This window comes from Bos indicus x Bos taurus, chromosome 14, assembly GCF_003369695.1.
Source record: "Bos indicus x Bos taurus breed Angus x Brahman F1 hybrid chromosome 14, Bos_hybrid_MaternalHap_v2.0, whole genome shotgun sequence".
Lineage (NCBI taxonomy): Eukaryota > Metazoa > Chordata > Mammalia > Artiodactyla > Bovidae > Bos > Bos indicus x Bos taurus.
The window spans coordinates 41,876,476-41,898,032 of record NC_040089.1 but is presented as its reverse complement, the minus strand read 5'-3'; positions in this window follow the sequence as shown (position 1 = coordinate 41,898,032).

The following is a 21,557-nucleotide window of genomic DNA, read 5'->3' as shown; positions in this document are numbered from 1 at the left end:
TGTAGCCCACCAGGCTCCTCAGTCCATGGGATTCTCAGGTAAGAATACTGGAGTGGGTTGCTATGCCGTCCTCCAGGGGATCTTCCTGACCTGGGGATGGAACCTGTATCTCTTACATCTCCTGCACTGGCAAAAGGGCTCTTTACCAATAGCACCATCTGGGAGGAGGAAAACGGTACACCAAATGTAATCAAGTGTTAAAGCTGTTTAGCATACTCCTGAGACATTTTTATCTACTACAATCTTAAGAAATAATAATTAAAATTACTTATTGCTGATCAGTGGGACCACAAGTAAATTTTGGAAGCATCTATGTTTCAGGTATTTCAGCAGATGGATATTCCCTGGTATTAACTCTGTATCCCTTCACCTGGAAAACAGAGACCTTTCTCTGTTGAAGCAGTTTTATTTTTTCTGGGGGCATTTTCAGTTTTCTCTTATTAGACACTTGTAAAATTTGTTGTTGTTGTTATTTAGTCACTAACCTGTGTCTGACTTTCTCTGTCCATGGGATTTTCCAGGCAAGAATACTGAAATGGGTAGCCATTTCCTTCTCTGGCAGTTCTTCATCTGCTCCCTCATCTCTTGCATTACAGGTGGACTCTTTACCTCTGAGCCATTAGCGTAGCCCTGAAAAACTTACACATACAAACTTAATATGCATAAAAAACAAGAAGGGATAGAAGCCTCATGAGAGGATACTGTTTTGTAATAGACACACGAAAGAGATAATATTCTCTGATTGCATTTGCCTCCCTAGCCCATCTCCTTGGTGGAAAGCTTCACCATTCTGACTTCCTCAGTAGCACACTAATTGGACAGAACCCCACATTGGCATCATTAGGGAACACTGAGGGTCACTCTGGAGACGGTGGTTAGAGCTTATGCACCCAAAGTGCACAGAAAAGAACCAGATCTGTTTAATGTAATACTTTGTTTTTCTTAATTAGCACTTATTCCCTATAAGAGATTGATTTCTGCTCTGACAGGGAGTAATCTAACTCTATATCTGCCCAAACCATAAAATTAAGGTTCACATACCTTAGCTTTTCATCTGACTGGAAGAAATGTATGAAATTTAAAGTTATTTATAAATTGCTGCTGTTTAGAAGCCCATTAGCTGAGCTTGTTAAAGGACAGTGTTGCTGCTGCTGCTGCTGAGTCGCTTCAGTCGTGTCCGACTCTGGGCGACCCCATAGACGGCGGCCCACCAGGCTCCCCCGTCCCTGGGATTCTCCAGGCAAGAACACTGGAGTGGGTTGCCATTTCCTTCTCCAATGCGTGAAAGTGAAAAGTAAAAGTTAAGTCACCCAGTCGTGTCTGACCCTCAGCGACCCCATGGACTGCAGCCTACCAGTCTCTTCTGTCCATGGGATTTTCCAGGCAAGAGTACTGGAGTGGGGAGACAACTACAAATACTTCTTTCCAGAGTTAACATTGAGGGAAGTCTTTGTGGAAAAGAACTTCCTCTCTTTGCAGAAATACAATACAAATGCCACTTTTATTCTCCACAATTTCACGACTAGAAAAATAATTTCATGGACCATGCTTTTTATTGGCATTCTAATAACATATACAGTGTTTACAGTAAGCAATAAAAGAGGAGATTTTCAATGTAATGTTTCAAGGAGCATTTCTTAGAGGTAGGATCCAGTCCCAACTTTGAGAAATTAACACACTATGAGATCAAAGAATCACCTGCAAAAATTTTCATTGTAAGATGTTTTTCCTTCATACCAGTTTCCTAAAGATACATTGTTACTTCTTGGTAGTGTATTAGTCAGAAGTGACTACATGGTAGCCATTTGAGGAAGTACTAACTCTTGAATAAGTGTCTAGTGACCTTATCATTTGTGATAAAAACCTCTTGGTTTCAGAGCCTTGCACAAATTTCCTCTGAATAAACAATAAGATTTTTCTAGCAATTAATTAATCTAAAATCAGATTTAAAAATCTACTTCTGAAGCTGTTTTATTAAATAATTTTTGGTCACTTCTCTTTCTGATTGGTGCTTCTCTTTTGCCAAACAAATCCCTGTACTTAGATCAATTAACACCACTATCCCTGGCTTCTTGATCACTTGATATTTCTTGAGATAAGAGCTCACCCCTTCTTTGGGGAAACTTCAGTCCTTGAAATAAAACTTCATTCAAACCAGATCTTCTAATGTCCGTGTAATGCAAATCAGTATGTCATGGTGTGGTTTAGGATGGGTTGTAGCTCAAGTGGATTGAATTATGTTTCCGTGTCACTTTGAGCTGGTGGCTCAGAGTTTTAGTAGAGAATCCACCTGCAAAGTGAGACACCTGGGCTCAACCCCTGGGTTGGGAAGAATCACTGGAGAAGGGAACGGCTACCCACTCCAGTATGCTGGTCTGGAGAATTCCATGGACAGAGGAGCCTGGTGGGCTATAGTCCATGCGGTCGAAAAGAGTCAGACATGACTGAGCGACTTTCACTTTTAAACTGTTTTATTTGAACACTATCTTATCTTCTGTTCTGTAAAAACACCATCATCATTCACTTACTAATTACTACACAATTAAATGCTGCCTTTTGTTTACTTTCCCCTTTCCATCAGAAGACTCTTTTCCACTCTAGGCTTTGATCTGAGTTCTAATTCATCAGATTGTAGCCACTACATTTCTGATTTCTGAAGTCAGACAGATATGGATTCCAGTTCTGGCTTCATTAGTTATAATTTAGCCTCTGATACATTCATACCAGAGCTGGCAATGACAAACTTCTTGCTTCTTCTTTTTCCAGGGTTCTTTGCATTTTAACAGAGGATCACAGCATCTTAAGTAGAATAGGGAGGGGGTGGAAGGGAAGAGAATGAAAACATACTTTTAGGAAGGTCTGAAATGCAAATCACACAGAGGGAACTGCTTGAGATAGAAGAACCCCTACATGAGCATTGTCAATAAAAGTAACACAGGGAGGCAAACATAACTTGTTCACCAAATATTCTTCTTTAGAAGTACAGAATTTACAAGCAAGTGTCATTGCAAATAAAATATATTTGTTTTCCTAACAGAAGATACTTGCATACTAGCAGTAAATATCTGGGCTTCCAGGGTAGTACAATGGTAAAGAATCCACTTGCCAATGCAGGAGACATAAAGAGATGTGAATTCCATTCCTGAGTTGGAAAGATTCCCTGGAGAAGAAAATGGCAACCTACTCCAGTATTCTTACCTGGGAACTCCCATGGACAGAGGATCCTGGCTGGCTACAGTCAATGGGGTCACAAAAGAGTCAGACACAACTGAGCGACTGAACAACACAAAGTAAATACCCGCTTGATAAGCACCTACACTCTTGAGTACCTTCTGTGTCCCTAGTGTTCTGTGTCCATTGAGTTTTATGAACACTACATGGAGGAGAAGCCTGACTGAGTCTCAGAGACCAGAAGTAAGAGATGAATTCAAGAACCTTTGCAGCGTCCGTCACACCCATGACTCCGACCGGCTTGTGTTGTGCATCCAGCGAGGTGCTCATAATAAATATATCTCTTCAAGAGGTTTTTTAACAGACACTAGATAATAAATAAGTACAGCACCTACTGAATAGAACAGGATGCTTTATTTAAAGCAGGAACAGAGCAGATGCTCATCTAGTATCATTTAAATCACCTTTAAATTCCTTTTGGAATCAACATGCTTCTACTTGGGGGTATTTTCTTATTTTTTCCTAGTTCCCTTTACTTGTACCTTCTTTCTTTTTTTCCTTTCCCATGTGAAATGTTTAAGGTCTCAAAAGTAATTCTTAAAGAAAGTTTTCATGGACACTGAGTGCTATGCTACATAATGGGAGCTGTAAGCATAGAGTCTGCTAGCATTTGGAGTGATGTAATATATATGCCAGGTTGAATCAAGTGGGAGAGAAGGTTAATCATTCTTTTAAATTGGCAGTATTACTGGAGGTGGATTAATATGCTTTTTGAATCCCTTATGTGCTGTAAAGCTCCTTGATCACAGACTGAATTAGAGGTGTCTCCTGGGGTCAGTTGGGCCCAACACCCTTAATCTTTGGTCATATTAGGTGACAGTGTTCTCATTTTGCTCCATGATCTATGTTAGGGGATGACTCAGCCAGGTTCTAACATGGGCATCCAGAAAGCAAAAGAATCTCTACTGGTGATTAATCATAACTCTTTTCATTGTGAATATAGTCCTTCCCCTAGGTAAGGCAGGAACAGTATGAACATAGAATGTTCTGGTGTATCTGTGGAAGCTGGAGTGCTCTCGACCTGTCAGTTCCCTGGCAGAGCAGCTTCACCCAGAAACCAGAGAACAAAATGTGAAATTGGCACCAGCCGGCCTCTCATTGCACAGGATCTCCCAGTTTAAATTTGACAACCAGAACATTTTACAGTTTGACATTCCTGCAATCTGGTTTTCTTTAGTTTCTTCTTTGAGATGAAAACTCTGAGAAGCTTGTTAAAAAATCTTGACTTCTAATGATGAGGCTTAACCAGAGCTATTGAGTCATCAATCAGGAAATATTGACCAATGCTCACCATTCCCCTAGGTGCTATACTAAAGACTCAGACACGTCTCAGATAGTGGCCTTGCTCATGCACTGTATTTATGGGATTTTTCTCTAAATGTAACTAGTACTCAGATAAAGACAATACATTGATTTGAGTCTGAAGTAAACAAAGCTGACTGGTCTGAGCCCTTCAGTTGCCAGAATTATTTCAATTCAGGTAGTAATTTCCCCAGACCAACAGAAACAAGTCCTAACATCTTTCTATTTTTAAAAATATTTTTATCACAATATTCCTTGCCTCTTTGACTTCTAAGAGGGGAAAACTAGCATAAGAAACTGAAATATGCTTAGGTTCTATGGGTAAATGCAGATAACTATGAATGCAATTAAAATAAAGGCCAAAGGTGGAAAGGTGATTCTGAACAGATTAAAAAAGAGGGTATTTGAAAAATAAGTAGAAAAGATTAAACCTGATACAATAGGAATGGAAATCTGGAAGTTTTTCAATAGGTGAGGAGTTGATACATCTTATTTTTCTTTCCTTTTTTTTTTTTTTAAACATGTCTGGCAGTTGTATGCTAGATAAAGTTATAAGGGAGTTGACTAAGTGCATGAAGTCTAGTGAGAACATGGATTCTGTATGCCACTGATAATGTTTTGGAGTTTCTAGTACTATATCCCATGGACGGAGGAGCCTGGAAGGCTGCAGTCCATGGGGTCACTAGGAGTCGGACACGACTGAGCGACTTCACTTTCACTTTTCACTTTTATGAGTTGGAGAAGGAAATGGCAACCCACTCCAGTGTTCTTGCCTGGAGAATCCCAGGGATGGGGGAGCCTGGTGGGCTGCCATCTATGAGGTCGTGCAGAGTCGGACACGACTGAAGCGACTTAGCAGCAGCAGCAGTACTGTATAATGCTAGAAATTAAGTAGGAAACAAAGGGTAATTTGATGTTGTTTTAAATGAAATTTCATAAAATATTGGAGCTAAAAGGTATCTTTATTCACTCAGCCAATGCTTGTTGAGCACCTATAATGGAGCAGGCACTGTGTTTATGGGCCAGAGATAAAAGAAAAAATAAAGTCCAGAGGAACTCAAAAAAGAGTGTGACAGATTCATAAACAACTCATTAAAATTGAACAGGAAAAGGCTATTAAATAAGTAGATCATAAAAAAAGTAAAACAGAACTTGGAGTAAATAACCCTGCTTGGAGATATTGACAAGAATGTCAGGAATGAGGAGGTCTTGGAATTAGGTTTTGAATGTGTGGAGGAATTATTCAGGTAGAGAGAAGGTCAGGGACATACCAGGCAGAAGGAACATCCTGGACAAATGAACAAACACAGCATATTTAAAGGATTGTGGATGAGTTTTCTTTGACTAGAGCATGGGGCTTGTTATTAAGTTGCTAAGTTATGTCTGACTCTTGTGATTCCATGGACTGAATGCCAGTCAGGCTCTTCAGTCCATGGGATTTCCCAGGCAAGAACACTGGAGTGAGTTGCCATTTCCTTCTCCCAGGGATCTTCTTCACCCAAGGGTTGAACCTGCGTAATTTATGTCTCCTGAATTGGCAGGCAGGCTGTTTATCACTAGCTCCACTTGGGAAGCCCAAGAACATAGGATGTGTGTCTGACTTTGTGACCCCAGGGACCATGGCCCGCCAGGTTCCTCTGTGCGTGGGATTCTTCAGGCAAGAATACTGGAGTAGGTTGCCGTGGAACATAGGATACAAATTATCAAATGGTAGAAAATAACATATGAAAGGTAGGAATAAAAATATAAAGTGTCATATTTCTTATGACAAAAGATAGGTATTTTCTTACAAAATGGGTTATTTATAAATATTTTAAAAATAGAGATTGTTGTGTAAGGCTTGAAAAAAATACTAAAAGGGAGCTGTACTGAGCATGGATTTACTGGTAAAAATTTTTGCATTTTGTTTCCAAAGTTGGATACTGTTAAAATTCTTTAACATGTGTTTTTCCTAAGTAAAAGCATATGGTAAAAATATGTGATCCATTTTATCCTGGGGAAGTTTTGTCTTAACTTTTCTTCTGTTTATTTTTCCTATTTAAAGTGCCTTAAAGAATATGAGCAGGTACTTCAAGTATTCAAACTCCATATGATGCATTTTAAAGCCTCATTGATATTTTGATATAATGGACATAACTAGGACGTTTTCTCTAAGTTTGAGACTAAAAATGAATGCTCTAATATGGTGGTCATTCCTGTAGATGAACCAATTTTAGGCTTGTCTGAGTTATTAGTGAAACTTAATCCTCACAGGTTGACTCAGCTGGAATGAGAAGATATTTCAGAATATGTATCAACATATAAAAAGATAAACAATGGGAATTTGTAATAAGCACAAAAACAGATAAAGATTATTCACAATTTTTCATAAGATCTTATTTTCTCTCACTTCTTTCTTGTTTTTTCATAACCTTTCTTTAAAAACTTTTTTGTTTTTTAATTTTTACAATGTTGTTTTGCTTTCTGCCATACAACGATATGAATCAGCCATAATTATACATATATCACCTCCATCTTGAGCCTCCCTCCTTTTCTCCCGTTCCAGCTCTCTAGGTCATCACAGAACAACAGGCTGGGCTCCGCGTGTTATACAGCCACATCTCACCAACTATCCATTTTACACAAGATAGTGTATATATGTTGATGCTGCTTTTATACAAAAAAAGAAGGGAATTTACATGATATAACAAAAAATATGCAAAACCTAAGGAGACACAATTTTCTTAATCTTTCAAACTTATTTTTATAGGATGCAGAATATACTTAAAATAATTAAATGACTTAAGCTGATTCTTTTTTGTTGTGAACAGTTTTAACCCCAGTTAACCAATCAAGAACCTGTGAGTCATTCTTTACTCTTCTCCCTTCCCTGAACTCTGATTGGAACAGTCCTCAAGACTTATCATAATTATACTATAAATACGTATGTGTGCTAAGAGACAGTAGAAACCTAGTAGACACTGAAGAGATCAAGAAGAGAGGGAAATAATACACAGAAGAACTGTACAAAAAAGATTTCAATGAACAAGATTACTATGATGGTGTGGTCAGCCACCCAGAACCAGACATTCTGGAAAGGAAAGTCAAGTGGGTCTTAGGAAGTACTGCTGTTAATAAACCTAGTGGGCGGGACAGAATTCCAGTAGAACTTTTAAAAACCCTACAGGATGATGCCATCAAGGTATTGCATTCAATATGTCAGCAAATCTGGAAGACCCAGCAGTGGCCACAGGACTGGAAAAGGTCCTTATCCCAATTCCCAATAAGGGTAGTACCAAAGAATGTCCTAACCACTGGACAATGGCACTCATCTCCCATGCAAGTAAGGCGATGCTTAAAATCTTGCATGCTAGGCTTCAGCATTATGTGAAACAGAACTTCCAGATGTCCAAGCTTGGTTTAGAAAAAGAAGTAGAACTGAGATCAAATTGCCAACAGTCGCTGGGTCATAGATAAAGCTAGGGGATTCCAGAAAAACATCTACCTCTGTTTCATCAACTGTGCCAAAGCCTTTGACTGTGTGGATCATAATAAACTACGGAAAGCTCTTAAAGAGATGGGACTAACCAGACTGTCTTACCTGTCTCCTGAGAAACCTGTATGCGGGTCAAGAAGCAACAGTTAGAACTCTGTATGGAAAACTGATTAGTTCAAGATTGAGAAAGAAGTACGACAGGGCTATCTTCTGTCACCCCGTTTGTTTAATCTATATGCTGAGCACATCATGAGAAATAGGACTGGATGAATTACAAGCTGGAATCAAGATAGGAAGGAGAAACAACAACCCCAGATATGAGAATGATGCCACTCTAATAGCAGAAAGTGAAAAGGAACTAAAGAGCCTCTTGATGAGAGTGGAAGAGGAGAGTGAAAGAGCTGGCTTAAAACTAAATATTAAAAAAACTAAGATCATGGCATCTGGCGCCATTACTTCATGGCAAATAGAAAGGGGAAAATGTGGAAGTAGTGACAGATTTCCTCTTCTTGGGCTCTAAAATCACTGTGGATGGTGACTGAAGCCATGAAATTAGAAGACAATTGCTACTTGGCAGGAAAGTGATGACAAACCTAGACAGTGTGTTGAAAAGCAGAGACATTTCAGACCTGCCGACAAAGGTCTGTATAGTCAAGGCTATGGTCTTCCCAGCAGTCAAGTACAATTGTGAGAACTGGACTGTAAAGAAGATGGAGTGCTAAAGAATTGATGCCTTCAAACTATGGTGCTGGAGAAGACTTCTGAGAGTCCCTTGGACAGCAATGAGATCAAATCAGTCAATTTTATGCGATATCAACCCTGAATACTCATTGGAAGGACATGCTGAAGCTGAAACTCCAGTATTTTGGTCATCTGATGCAAACGGCTGACTCATTGGAAAAGTCCCTGATGCTGGGAAAGATTGAGGGCAGAAGGAGAAGAGGGCATTAAAGGATGGGAAGGCTGGATGGCATCACCAATGCAATGGACATGAACTTGGGAAACCTTCTGGAGATGTGGAGGGACAGAAGGCCTGGCATGCTGCAGTCCATGGAGTCACAAAAAGTTGGACACAACTGGGAGACTGAACAACAACACAAAGCTGATTCTTTTTTATTGCAAACAGTTTTAACCTCAACTGACCAAGCAAGAAACTGAGTTATTCTTTACTCTTCTCCCCTCCCTGAATTCTGATTGGAACAGTTCCAAGACTTATCATATTTATATGATATTTATGTGCTAAGTTGCTTCAGTCACATCTGATTCTTTGTGACCCTACGGACCATAGCCCTTTGCCAGTCTCCTCTGTCCATGAGATTCTCCAGGTGAGAATACTGGAGTGGTTTGTCATGCCCTCCTCCAGGGGATCTTCCCAACCCAGGGATTCAACTCACATCTCTTTTGTTTTCTGCATTGGAAGACATGTTCGCTATCATACCTGCGAAGCACAGGAGAAGGAAAGCTGTACATATATAGCCCATTCTTCTCTATGTCCATTGTCTTACCCTTTACATTTCTTACTCAGATATAACATCCCAGTCCACTTTCTCCTCTTATTTATTCTCCACACTGCAACTTGAATTTCATTACACTGCTTAGAGCTCTTTGATAGTTTCTCTTTAATTTTGGGAAAAAGCAAGCTCTGTGCTCCTGACTAATCCCACCCTTATCTGGTGCCTCTATCCTTACTTAGCATCTCTTTCTATAAATTTTCAGCTACTCAATAGTTTCATTTTTTAAAATGTCTTCTCTTGTGCCTAAACTTTTTCCAGTTTATACCATCAGTTGTACCATTCTTTAACCATTCAATACTTGGGTAATGCACTCGCATCATTTAAAGTTCAAAATAAAAATTGAACCTCTGGTTTTTATGAATTCCATTAGAGATTAAATTCCCTTTCTATAAGTCCTTATAAAGCCTGAATGTCCAGTTACCTATGATAAGTATAGTGATATTTTACAGTTTATTTTTCCTACTACATAGTAAATTCCATGTGAACAATGTCCTTACTGACCAGTGTTGTAAATATTCAATGAATATTTATTCTGTTAAAAGATTGGGCATAACTTTCAGTTAAGAAACTGTTTATGTGTATGTTCAGTAGTTCAGTCTTGTCCGACTCTTTGTGATCCCATGGACTGCAGCACTCCACGCTTCCCTGTCCTTCACCATCTCCTGGAGCTTGCTCAAACTCATGTCCCTGAGTTGGTGATGCCATCTAACCATCTCATCCTCTGTTGTCCCCTTCTCCTCCTGCCTTCAATCTTTCCCAGCATCAGGGTCTTTTCCAAGGTGTCAGTTCTTCTCATGAGGTGGCCAAAGTATCAGAGCTTCAGCTTCAGCATTAGTTCTTCAATGAATATTCAGGATTGATTTCCTTTAGAATTGACTGGTTTGATCTCCTTGCAGTCCAAGGGACTCTCAAGAATCTCCAACTGCTTTTGTTGCTAAGTCGCTTCAGTCGTGTCCAACTCTGTGTGACCCCATAGACGGCAGCCCACCAGGCTCCCCCGTCCCTGGGATTCTCCAGGCAAGAACACTGGAGTGATTTGCCATTTCCTTCTCCAATACATGAAAGTGAAAAGTGAAAGTGAAGTCGCTCAGTCGTGTCCGACCCTTAGCGACCCCATGGACTGCAGCCCACCAGGTTCTTCCATCCATGGGATTTTCCAGGCAAGAGTACTGGAGTAGGGTGCCATTGCCTTCTCCAACACAACAGTTCAAAAGCATCAATTCATTAATTCAGCCTTCTTTATGGTCCAGCTTTCACATCCATACATGACTACTGAGAAAACCATACCTTCGACTAGACAGAACTGTTTATGTTCCATAAATAAGAGGAAATGTAGAGACATACCAAGTAGTCATAATAAGGTTGTCAAATTGGACAATATTGAGAGATACTAGGAGTTTAGGTTAGACAGTACTTGGTTACTGATTTGACTGTGAGAGCGAGCGATGATTATATAGTGCTGAGAGTCTTCAATGTCTCCCCAGTCTCCCACTTGGACAACTGTACAAATAGTAGTGGTATAAATGATATACAGAGATGAATAGAATAAGTCAATTTCAAAGGTAAAATTAATCTTCAGTAATGTCACATAAGTATTCATGGTATATTTGGGCAGAGATTTTCAGTAAGCATGCAGGTGTGTTAGGGACTCAGGAAAGAGATATGTAAGGTTTAGATCAAGATTTGTGATATAGATGGTGGCTGGAATCACAAGAGCAGATTAGACCATCTATTAAGGGCAGAGGAGAGCTTTTGAAAAACACATATTTCTTGGTAAAGGCCAAAGTGAGAGTGCCCAGTAGAGAGATAATGTAGTCCAGAGACAGGAGGGAAAAAGAAGCAGATTAAGACACTGCTATGGTTAAAGTGAATGATTTTTTCGAGATGACAGGTTTGATTAACAAAATCAAATATTGCAGAAAGTTGACATAAAGACCAAACAATATTCATTCAATTTAATCACGAACAAATACTGGTGAATGCAGCTCCATGGAGATAAGTAAGAAGAAAATGGCCAAATTGCACGAGTCACCAGGTACATAAAGTTAAGAAAATATATACCATGAGAATAAAGACAACTTTTGATAAATTGCATGGTGAAATTAGGGAGAGAGAAAAGGTAGCTACAGAGTTATTAGGCATCAAGAAAGAGCACTTATTTAATGGGGAGGGGTGGCAGCTTTCAGATATTCTTATGTCAAAATAAAGTTGCTAAAGAGGAAAATCTTAATGATACTGATGAGATGGGGAAATAAGTGGAAGACACTGAGGAAGTGAAAATAGGTATTTATAAACTATGCATAAGAATTATCCTTGTACATAAAGAGAAAAAGTTAGGGGTATTTTGCTTTATGGTCAGTGTTTTCTCTGTGAAATAAGAGTTTGGTGAAAGATGGTGTCACCTCAAGATAGGGTTTATCAACTATTCTATGTGCTTATCTACATTTTTTCATCCTTCTTTGTAGTTAGACTGTTGTTCTTTGAATAGTTGTCACCAGTGCCAAATTAGCAGAATAAAGTGTATCACTTCTGAGCTTAGATCCTTGGGAGTCAGTGTCCCTTTTGTTTGGTACTCTGCTATGGTGACATTGAAGGCCACATACTCCAGATTACATGGCTGCAAGATGGTTCAGGACTATGTGATCTCTAAGCACTTATTTAGCAGAGAAATAACTTACTAGTATTTTCCCCTGAGAATCCTGTGTGAAATAGATTTCTTGTGAGAGCTCAAAGAGCACAGTGAAGGCTGAAATGACAAGAGAAAGAGCGAAAGATGCTGGGAACGTGAGGAAGGTGCCTGGCAGTTGAAAAAACAGATAACATATTAAATGGCAAATGAAGCTGCTGGAGTGAGAGAGAGTATTTAGGAGATGAGAAAAGACTACCTTTATGTACTATCTAGAGTCAAGGAATGAGTAGAGAAACAAGTGGAAAAAAAAAGAATGATCAAAAAGAAGCTAGGTGGTATGCCAATAGAAATCATAAACTTGCTCTAAGATATCAAGGAAAGTAGTTTTAAAGGAAGCACCATTTAATGGAGTCAGTTGTTTCCAAAAAGGAAAAGCCTATGGGAACTGAAAAGAAACCATCTGATTTGATGACTAAACTTTCATCAATAAAAATGGAACCATTTCAGGAGAGTCATGGGAGAAGATGCTGTGTTATTGGAGGGAGAGTAATCAATACAACTCGAGGAAAAGTGACTTCACTTCCAAGAAATGCCAGGTAAGAAGTAAAGAGAGCAAACGGAGAATATAATGCAAGAATATGAAAAAATTTAACCACGAAATTAGAATAATTCCTAGACAAAGGGGACAGTATTAATGAGAGACTGAAAATCAGAGAAAACTGTCTTAAGATGTGGCTATAAACTGACTCGTGCCCCACCTTCCAAAATTGTATGTTGAAGCCCTAACCCTTAATTTTACTGTAGGGGATAGAAGGTAAGTCTTTTAGGGAGGTAATTGAAGTTAGATGAAATCATAAGGGTGGGGTAATACTCCAACAGGCACTGATGGTATCCTTATAAAGAGAGGAATGAATTCCAGAGATCTTTCTCCCTCTGCTCACAGAGGAAAGACCATGTGAAGACATGGCAAGAAGACTGCCATCAGCAAGCCAGGAAGACTATTCTCACCAGAAACCAATCCTGACGATAGCTTGACCTTGGACTTCATCCCCCAGAACTGTGAGAAAATAAATGTTCAGGCTATTGTATTTCACTATAACAGCCCAACCAGACTAATGCAGACTTTTATGTACATTGGAGTATACAGAACCTAAACAGTGATGGCTTCCCCAGTGGCTCAGTAGTAAAGAATCTGCCTGCCATTGTAGGAGACGCAGGAGATGTAGGTTCTACCCCTGATTTGGGAAGATACCTTGGAGGAGGAAATGACAACCCACTCCAGCATTCTTTCCTGGAAAAGTCACATGGACAGAGAAGCCTGGAGAACTATAGTCCATGGGGTTTCACAGAATTGGACGTGACTGAGCGAGCATGCACACACAATGATTGTAAGTCAGAGATTACACCTTGAACAGAAGCATAATGATGCTTGTGATATTCATGACTTCGTGAATTTTGTCAGGAAGATGTGAAAAAAGTCAGCCAAACAATGGTTCTGATAGTAGACATTTTCTTTAAGCTTTTTTCCTTATAAAACGGACCCGGAGGAATGGAAGACAGTTTCTGGGAGAAGTACTATGATCTTCCTCTCTTGGAAGTAATGTCACAACTAACAACTTCAAGGCATATCTCTGAAATACACTGTTTTCACAACCGTAGGAAATCATCTGCAAAATGCTCTTGTTATAAAAGGGACTATGCATATGTATTGGAGAAGGCAACAGCACCCCACTCCAGTGCTCTTGCCTGGAAAATCCCATGGACGGAGGAGCCTGGTAGGCTGCAGTCCATGGGGTCGCTAAGAGTCTGACACTTTTCACTTTCATGCATTGGAGAAGGAAATGGCAACCCACTCCAGTGTTCTTACCTGGAGAATCCCAGGGACGGGGAAGCCTGGTGGGCTGCTGTCTATGGGGTCACACAGAGTTGGACACGACCGAAGCGACTTAGCAGCAGTAGCAGCAGCATGCATATGTATAATGAAAGATCTTAAGGTTTATTTGAACACTTTAAAATTCATATTATCATGTGCCTTATTAATATATGAGTGTTTTTAACAACAATTTCACATTTCCATTTTAGCATTTGTATTCTGAGAAAGGACTTTTCTTGGCATTCTAAGACAAATCATTTCAAGAATTTAGGAACATTCTAAAATTTTGAGACCATAGTTTTGACTCATTTTGCTTACTCTAAAATTATACTTTTAATTATAGTTGGAAAATCTGATGTCAAACTTTATTTCCGTGGACTTTCTAAAAACTGTTGGCATTTTGCTTCAATTTATTTTATCTACAGATAGTCTCAGGATTGTGGAGGGACTTGGGTTCTTTTTACATTCTGAATATAATTAATGAAGTGACTATAACCAGGACCACTTTTCCTCTGCTAGATTCACCTTGGATGGGCATGAGAATAAACTCGGCATTTTAGGAAACTTCACGTACTTCTACCACACTTAGAGGCTTAATCAGATCATCACATTTTCAATCATATTTTATTCTGGGGAGAGTGCATTTTTAAAAGAAGATTTCTTTTCTCAAAAGAAAAGGTTCTCTTCTTTTTGAGTATTTTGCCTACTAGAGTCTTTGGTGCCTGAGGGCTGCTCCACCTAAGGTCCCCATTGTTAATATCTGTATTATGTCTACTGGGTTAGGGTCTCTGCATACTTAACAGGAAGGCCACACTGCTTTCATGAAGTTTCTTCTTTTTCTTCTCTAACTTAAGATCATCCTCCTCTGCTCCTTTGCTTTTTCCCGAAATCTCCCTTCACCACTTAAGGTGGCTGGTAAGCCTACCCAGTGGAGCTGAAAGTATAGTAAAAAGTGGACTGACTCATGGTGGACATGTCCATTGGAGAATTTCTCTTTCCAAGTAAATAGCTTTTTCCTTTGGAAAGTATTCCTTCTTTTCCTCTTTAGATCTTAAAAAAAAAATATTCCATGAGACCTGTCATTTAAATCTGCTCCTGGGACAGATTACAAACTATAAAAGATCTAGGAAGAAAATTTGAAATGCAAGGAAATGTGGAGAAAGACACAAAGCATGTGGCAAAAAACTCCAAGGATTTGGATGCTCAGTAGAAACACCCCGAAGATTGCCTCTTTTTAGCATGCTTTTGATCTGGAAAGTTAAACTGTATCTCTCACCTGATAACATATTTTGAAAAGAAATTGCAGCATCTACGGGTTTGGGTAAAGGTGGAAAGAGTCATGGGAGTGGGCCGTGCCCACTTTATCCTACTTTTAAGCATGGATGAAATGCAAAAGAAGGTAAGACAAAGAAAAAGCAGCACTCCATGCATAATAAAAAAGCACAGTGTCTGTCACCAAAAACACTATCCACAAGCTACAAATAATGCTTTTATTTGAGGAAACTTTAAAACAATGTCCACTTCCCAGTGTTTTCCACCGCTGCTATCTTTGCCAACTTTTAAAAGTGAAAAAGACAACTGCGGTTGAACAGAAAAGGAAAACTGCCTATGTACTTTAAACACACACACACACACAATCAAAACACACTTTGACATCAAAAAACAATTGTTCAAGTGTTCTTTTGACCTTGGCCCATATTGAGACTGAAATTTGTGGCATGGTGTATTGAAAGAGCATATGCTCTGGAAATTGAAAGACTTGGGTTTAATTTTTGGTTTAGCTACCACAACTGTCATAGTCTGAGTCTCAATTTCTTCACCTGAAAAATGGAAATAATTACCATATAGAATTTATGGGATCGCTTCTTGGCCTTTTGGCTAAGATCAAGTGTAGAATTTACAGGAAATTACTGAAAATGTTATAAAGTACATGCAGCACAACACCTGGTTTGGCTAATAAAGCAATTTTCTCTTTAATACTTTCAAGGCCTGTTATTAATTATTACTGTATTATTTATAATTATTTAATATTACAGTTAAATTTTTTGAGGTCTATCAATATTTTGACTGTGGTGGTATTGGGTTATTATTAATGAAATCAGAAATTATATTGAGAATTACCGAATATTATTCCTCTGTGTGAACAGAGGATGAGATGGTTGAATGGCATCACTGACAATGGATATGAGTTTGAGCAAACTCTGGGAGGTAATGAAAGATAGGGAAGTCTGGTGTGCTGCAGTCCATGGGGTCACAAAGAGTTGTACACGACTGAGTAACTGAATAGCAACAGCAACTCCTCTGTGTATGTGCTCAGTTGCTCAATTCTTTCCAACTCTTTGTGATCCCATGGGCTGTAGCCTACTAGATCAAGTGTAGCGATCTACATAGGCCAAGAAGCGATCCCATAAATTCTATATGATAACCAGGCCCCTCTGACCCTGGAATTTTTCAGACAAGAATACTGGAGAAGGTTGCCATTGCCTACTCCAGGGGATCTTCCTGACCCAGGAATTGAATCTGCATCTCTTTTTGCCTTCTGCATTGTCAGGTGGAATCTTTACCACTGTGCTACTTGGGAAGCCCCCATACTATTCTTGATCTTAGCAAAAAGCAAAGAATAGATACTATTCCTCTATTATGTGCAAAAAATGATTTTCTAAGTAAAGGCAAGCATGAGTAATTAGAATATTCTAATTTTCTTTAGAAGAACAGAAAAAAAAATTCCACAAGAGAAAAGTCAGTGCAAAATCTCTTTTTTTCCCCCTTTGTTTTTAATTATTTATTTTATCATTAACAGTTTCTTATAATTTAAGATTTGGTTAAGGAGTTTGAAGTGTATTTATGGTTGGACAAAAGGTCAAAGGCAGGAAGAATACAACTATGAAATATTAGAAATATTGTCATGCATTGTCAATAATGCAATGATTATTTTGACAACTTGAGTACTGAAAGTAATTATCCCTTTTAAGACAAGAAGTAGCTAATTTAAAATTAACTATAAACATATGAATATATGTGATGGATAAATGGCTTATGTTAAATATGGAAATTGTGCAATTGTGAAGAATTAATAGCAATGAGATTAGAACTGGCCTGGAGTGCAATACTGAGCAGGGAAATCCATTCAGAACAGAAAAAAAAGCAATCCCAATAAGAGTTAAAGTAATTTAAACATTTATGATAAAAAAGTACTAAGTGAGACAAACTATTTAAGCATCAGAACAGCTAACTGTACTAGAGACATATAAATGATTCACAAATTAAGTATATTTCTCAGAATATCACAAAATGAATCCATTTCAATGATAGAACAAAATAGACATCAACTGAAATTATGTGAATTTTACACATACCCAGGAAAGGCAGTATAATACAGATATACAAAGTAATTTGTAACTGAAAATGGTACAATATTCTCAAAGATAAAACTATGTAGACAGAAAAAGGACACTGCTATGCTTGGTATGTGATTAAATTATGCAGATAACTTTTACAGCATTTTCTATTTGTTTAAAAAATCATGAGGGACAAGAAAAAAATCACTGCTGCAGAATGAAATGCAATCTCTTCTGTAGTTGTTATATTTTAAAAATCTACTGAATGCTGGGTATTGCACAGAACTGAAGTTTCTAAAAATCAGATTCTGTTCTTAATTAGCTATTCCTTTCAAAGGACAAAGCAAGGCCAAGGGAGATTTTACACTTAATGTAGGAGCTTGGCTCAAAGTCCCAGGAAAGAATGCCAGTAAACGTGACTGGACTGATATGTGGGCTAAACATAAGAAAAGCACAATGAAGGAGTAGTATGTGCATTTTTATGTATATGTGTATATGTGGGTAGGGAAATGAGACAGGGAGAGATAGAGATGCAATGAAGACAAAGAGAAACAGAGAGAGAGAGAAAGAGAGAAAGAGGCAGCAAGTAAGTTGTTTTTTATATTTACCTATTTGCCCACAAAAATGTGTATTCCAGGCTTCCTTCCTTCATTACTTTTCTAGGAGTTGGGATCTTCAAAAGACAGGCATACAAAGACCTTAGCTGTATGATTTAAATAAATATTCTTGTGATTAAACATAGCAGTTCTTTCTTTACAGAATAAGGCTAGAAAGGAATAGGAGAGAAGACTGAACTCCTTCAAGAGGTCAACAGGTAAATTTCTCAATTCTGTTTACAAATGAAGAAGCCAACAGAAATCTGCAAATTTACATTTGCTTTTCTGTTATAGCCAAAATAATAAAAAACTGCAAATATTTATTCTTAGACCTTTGTTATACACTGAATGCTTATGTCCCCACCCAACCAAACTCATATGCTGAAATCTAATCCTCAATGTATTTGGAGGTGGGGTTTTTGGGAGGGGTAATTAGATCACAGGGATGGAGCCCTAATGAATGGAATTAGTGCCCTTATAAGAAACATGGGCATCACCAGATGGTCAATACTAAAATCTTTGCAGCCAAAAATGGAGAAGCTCTATACAGTCAGCAAAACAAGACTGGGAGCTGACTGTGTCTCAGATCATGAACCCCTTATTGCCAAATTCAGACTTAAATTTAAGAAAGTAGTGAAAACCACTAGGCCATTCAGGTATGACCTAAATCAAAACCCTTATGATTATATAGTGGAAGTCAGAAATAGATTTAAGGGATTACATCTGATAGACAGAGTGCCTGAAGAACTATGGTTGGAAGTTTGTGACATTGTACAGGAGGCAAGGATCAAGACCATCCCAAGAAAAAGAAATGCAAAAAGACAAAATGGTTGTCTGAGGAGGACTTACAACCAACTGTGAAAAGAAGAGAAGCTAAAGAAAAAGGAGAAAAGGAAAGATATACCCATGTGAATGCAGAGTTTCAAAGAATAGCAAGAAGAGATGAGAAAGCCTTCTTCAGTGATCAGTGCAAAGAAATAGAGGAAAACAATAGAATGGAAAAGACTAGAGATCTTGTCAAGAAAATGAGAGATACCAAGGGAACATTTCATGCAAAGATTGGCTCAATAAAGGACAGAAATGGTATGGACCTAACAGAAGCAGAAATATTAAGAAGAGGTGGAAAGAATACCCAGAAGAACTATACAGAAAGGGTCTTCATGACCCAGATAATCACAATGGTGTGATCACACACCTAGAGCCAGACTTCCTAAGTGGGCCTTAGGGAAGCATCACTATGAACAAAACTAGTAGAGGTGATGGAATTCCAGTTGAGCTATTTCAGATCCTAAAAGATGATGCTGTGAAAGTGCTGCATTCAATATGCCAACAAATTTGGAAAACTCAGCAGTGCCCACAGGACTGGAAAAGGTCAGTTTGCAATCCAATCCCAAAGAAAGGCAATGTCAAAGAATGCTCAAACTACTGCACAATTGCACTAATCTCACACTAGCAAAGTAATGCTCAAAATTTTCCAAGCCAGGCTTCAACAGTACGTGAACCAGGAACTTCCAGATGTTCAAGCTAGATTTAGAAAAGGCAGAGGAACCAGAGATCAAATTGCCAACATCCGTTGTATCATTGAAAAAGCAAGAGAGTTGCAGAAAAACATCTATTTCTGCTTTATTGATTAAGCCAAAACCTTTGACTGTGTGGATCACAACAAACTGTTGAAAATTCTTCAAGAGATGGGATTATCAGACCACCTGATCTGCTTCCTGAGAACTCTGTATGCAGGTCAAGAATTAACAGTTAGAACGGGACGTGAAACAACAGACTGGTTTCAAATCAGGAAAGGAGTATGTCAAGGCTGTGTGTTGTCACCCTACTTACTTAATTTATATACAGAGTACATCATGAGAAACGCTGGGCTGGATGAAGCACAAGCTGGAATCAAGATTGTGGGAGAAATATAAATAACCTCAGATATTCAGATGACAACACCCTTGTGGCAGAAAGCAAGGAAGAAATAAAGAGTCTCTTGATGAAAGTGAAAGAGGAGAGTGAAAAAGTTGGCTTGAAACTCAACATTCAGAAAACTAAGATCATGGCATCTGGTCCCATCACTTCATGGCAAACAAATGGGGAAACAGTGGAAACAGTGGCTGATTTTATTTTCTTGGCTCCAAATCACTGCAGATGGTGACTGCAGCCATGAAATTAAAAGACGCTTGCTCCTTGGAAGAAAAGCTATGACCAACCTAGACAGCAAATTAAAAGGCAGAGACATTACTTTGCCAACAAAGGTCCATCTAGTCAAAGCTGTTTTTCCGGTAGTCATGTATGGATGTGAAAGTTGGACTATAAAGAAAGCTGAGAGCCGAAGAATTGATACTTTTGAACTGTGGTGTTGGAGAAGACTCTTGAGAGTCCCTTGGACTGCAAGGAGATCCAGCCAGTCCATCCTAAAGGAAATCAGTCCGGAATATTCATTGAAAGGACTGATGCTGAAGCTGAACCTTCAATACTTTGGCCACCTGATGTGAAGAGCTGACTCATTAGAAAAGACCCTGATGCTGGGAAAGATTGAAGGCAGGAGGAGAAGGGGACGACAGAGGATGAGATGGCTGGATGGCATCACTGACTACATGGACATGAATTTGAGTAAACTTCGGGAGTTGGTGATGGACAGGGAGGCCTGGCATGCTGCAGTCCATGGGGTCACAAAGAGTTGGACACGACTTAGTGACTGAACTGAAGTGAACTAAGAAAAGGTCAGAGAGCTAGCTAAATATCTTTTTGCCTTGTGAGTGCACAGAGGGAAGTTGGCTGTCTGCAAACTGGAGAAGGGTTCTCATCAGGAATCTTATTATGCTGGTACTTGTGTTGGGCTTCCAGCCTCCAGAGCTGTAAGAAATAAATTTCTGTTTTTTATGAAGCACTCAATCTATGGAACTTTGTTATAGTAGCCCAAACTAAGGCAGTTCTTATTCAAAACTGGCCTTATATACAAGATTTCAGTGATTAATATATATGGATTTATATATATGTACCTGTGGAAATAGAATATACTACTGATCAAAGTAGAAATTTGTGAAAGTTTTATTCAGCACTTTATTACATGTCTGTAATGTTAGATACTAATTTAGACCTGGGATGATATTGGAAGATAATTCTCCATGAGTCTTGTGTTTCTGCATGTCTTACCATTGGAGGCACTGAGAGATTTTGTTTTGGATTATCTCTTCAAGAATGTTTGTATATCAAATAGCCTTGGAAGATAGATAGTGCTTCCCTCCAGAACAGAAGGAAGGTTTGTTGTATAATCAAAGTAAAGTTTCTGTCTGGGGCAAAGGGCAGATTTGCTGGCATCCTATTGTAGAAGACTTAAATTAGTCTTGAAGTTCCTCATCTGAGATGCAAATTTACCATATATACATCATCTACTTAGCCCACACTGCATTGTTCCTGTGGAATTTGAGAGGCAAATGGAATTGATATGAACATGAACTTACGCTTCTTTCCACGCAGTGAGTAACAGAGTTCAGTGTCTTTGAACCAGGAATATGTGTCTTCTGTAACCCTCCACAAAACTGTGGCAGGTTAACTTGTTAAATAGCAGATAGGACAAAATCTCAGATATTTCACAATTAACAACA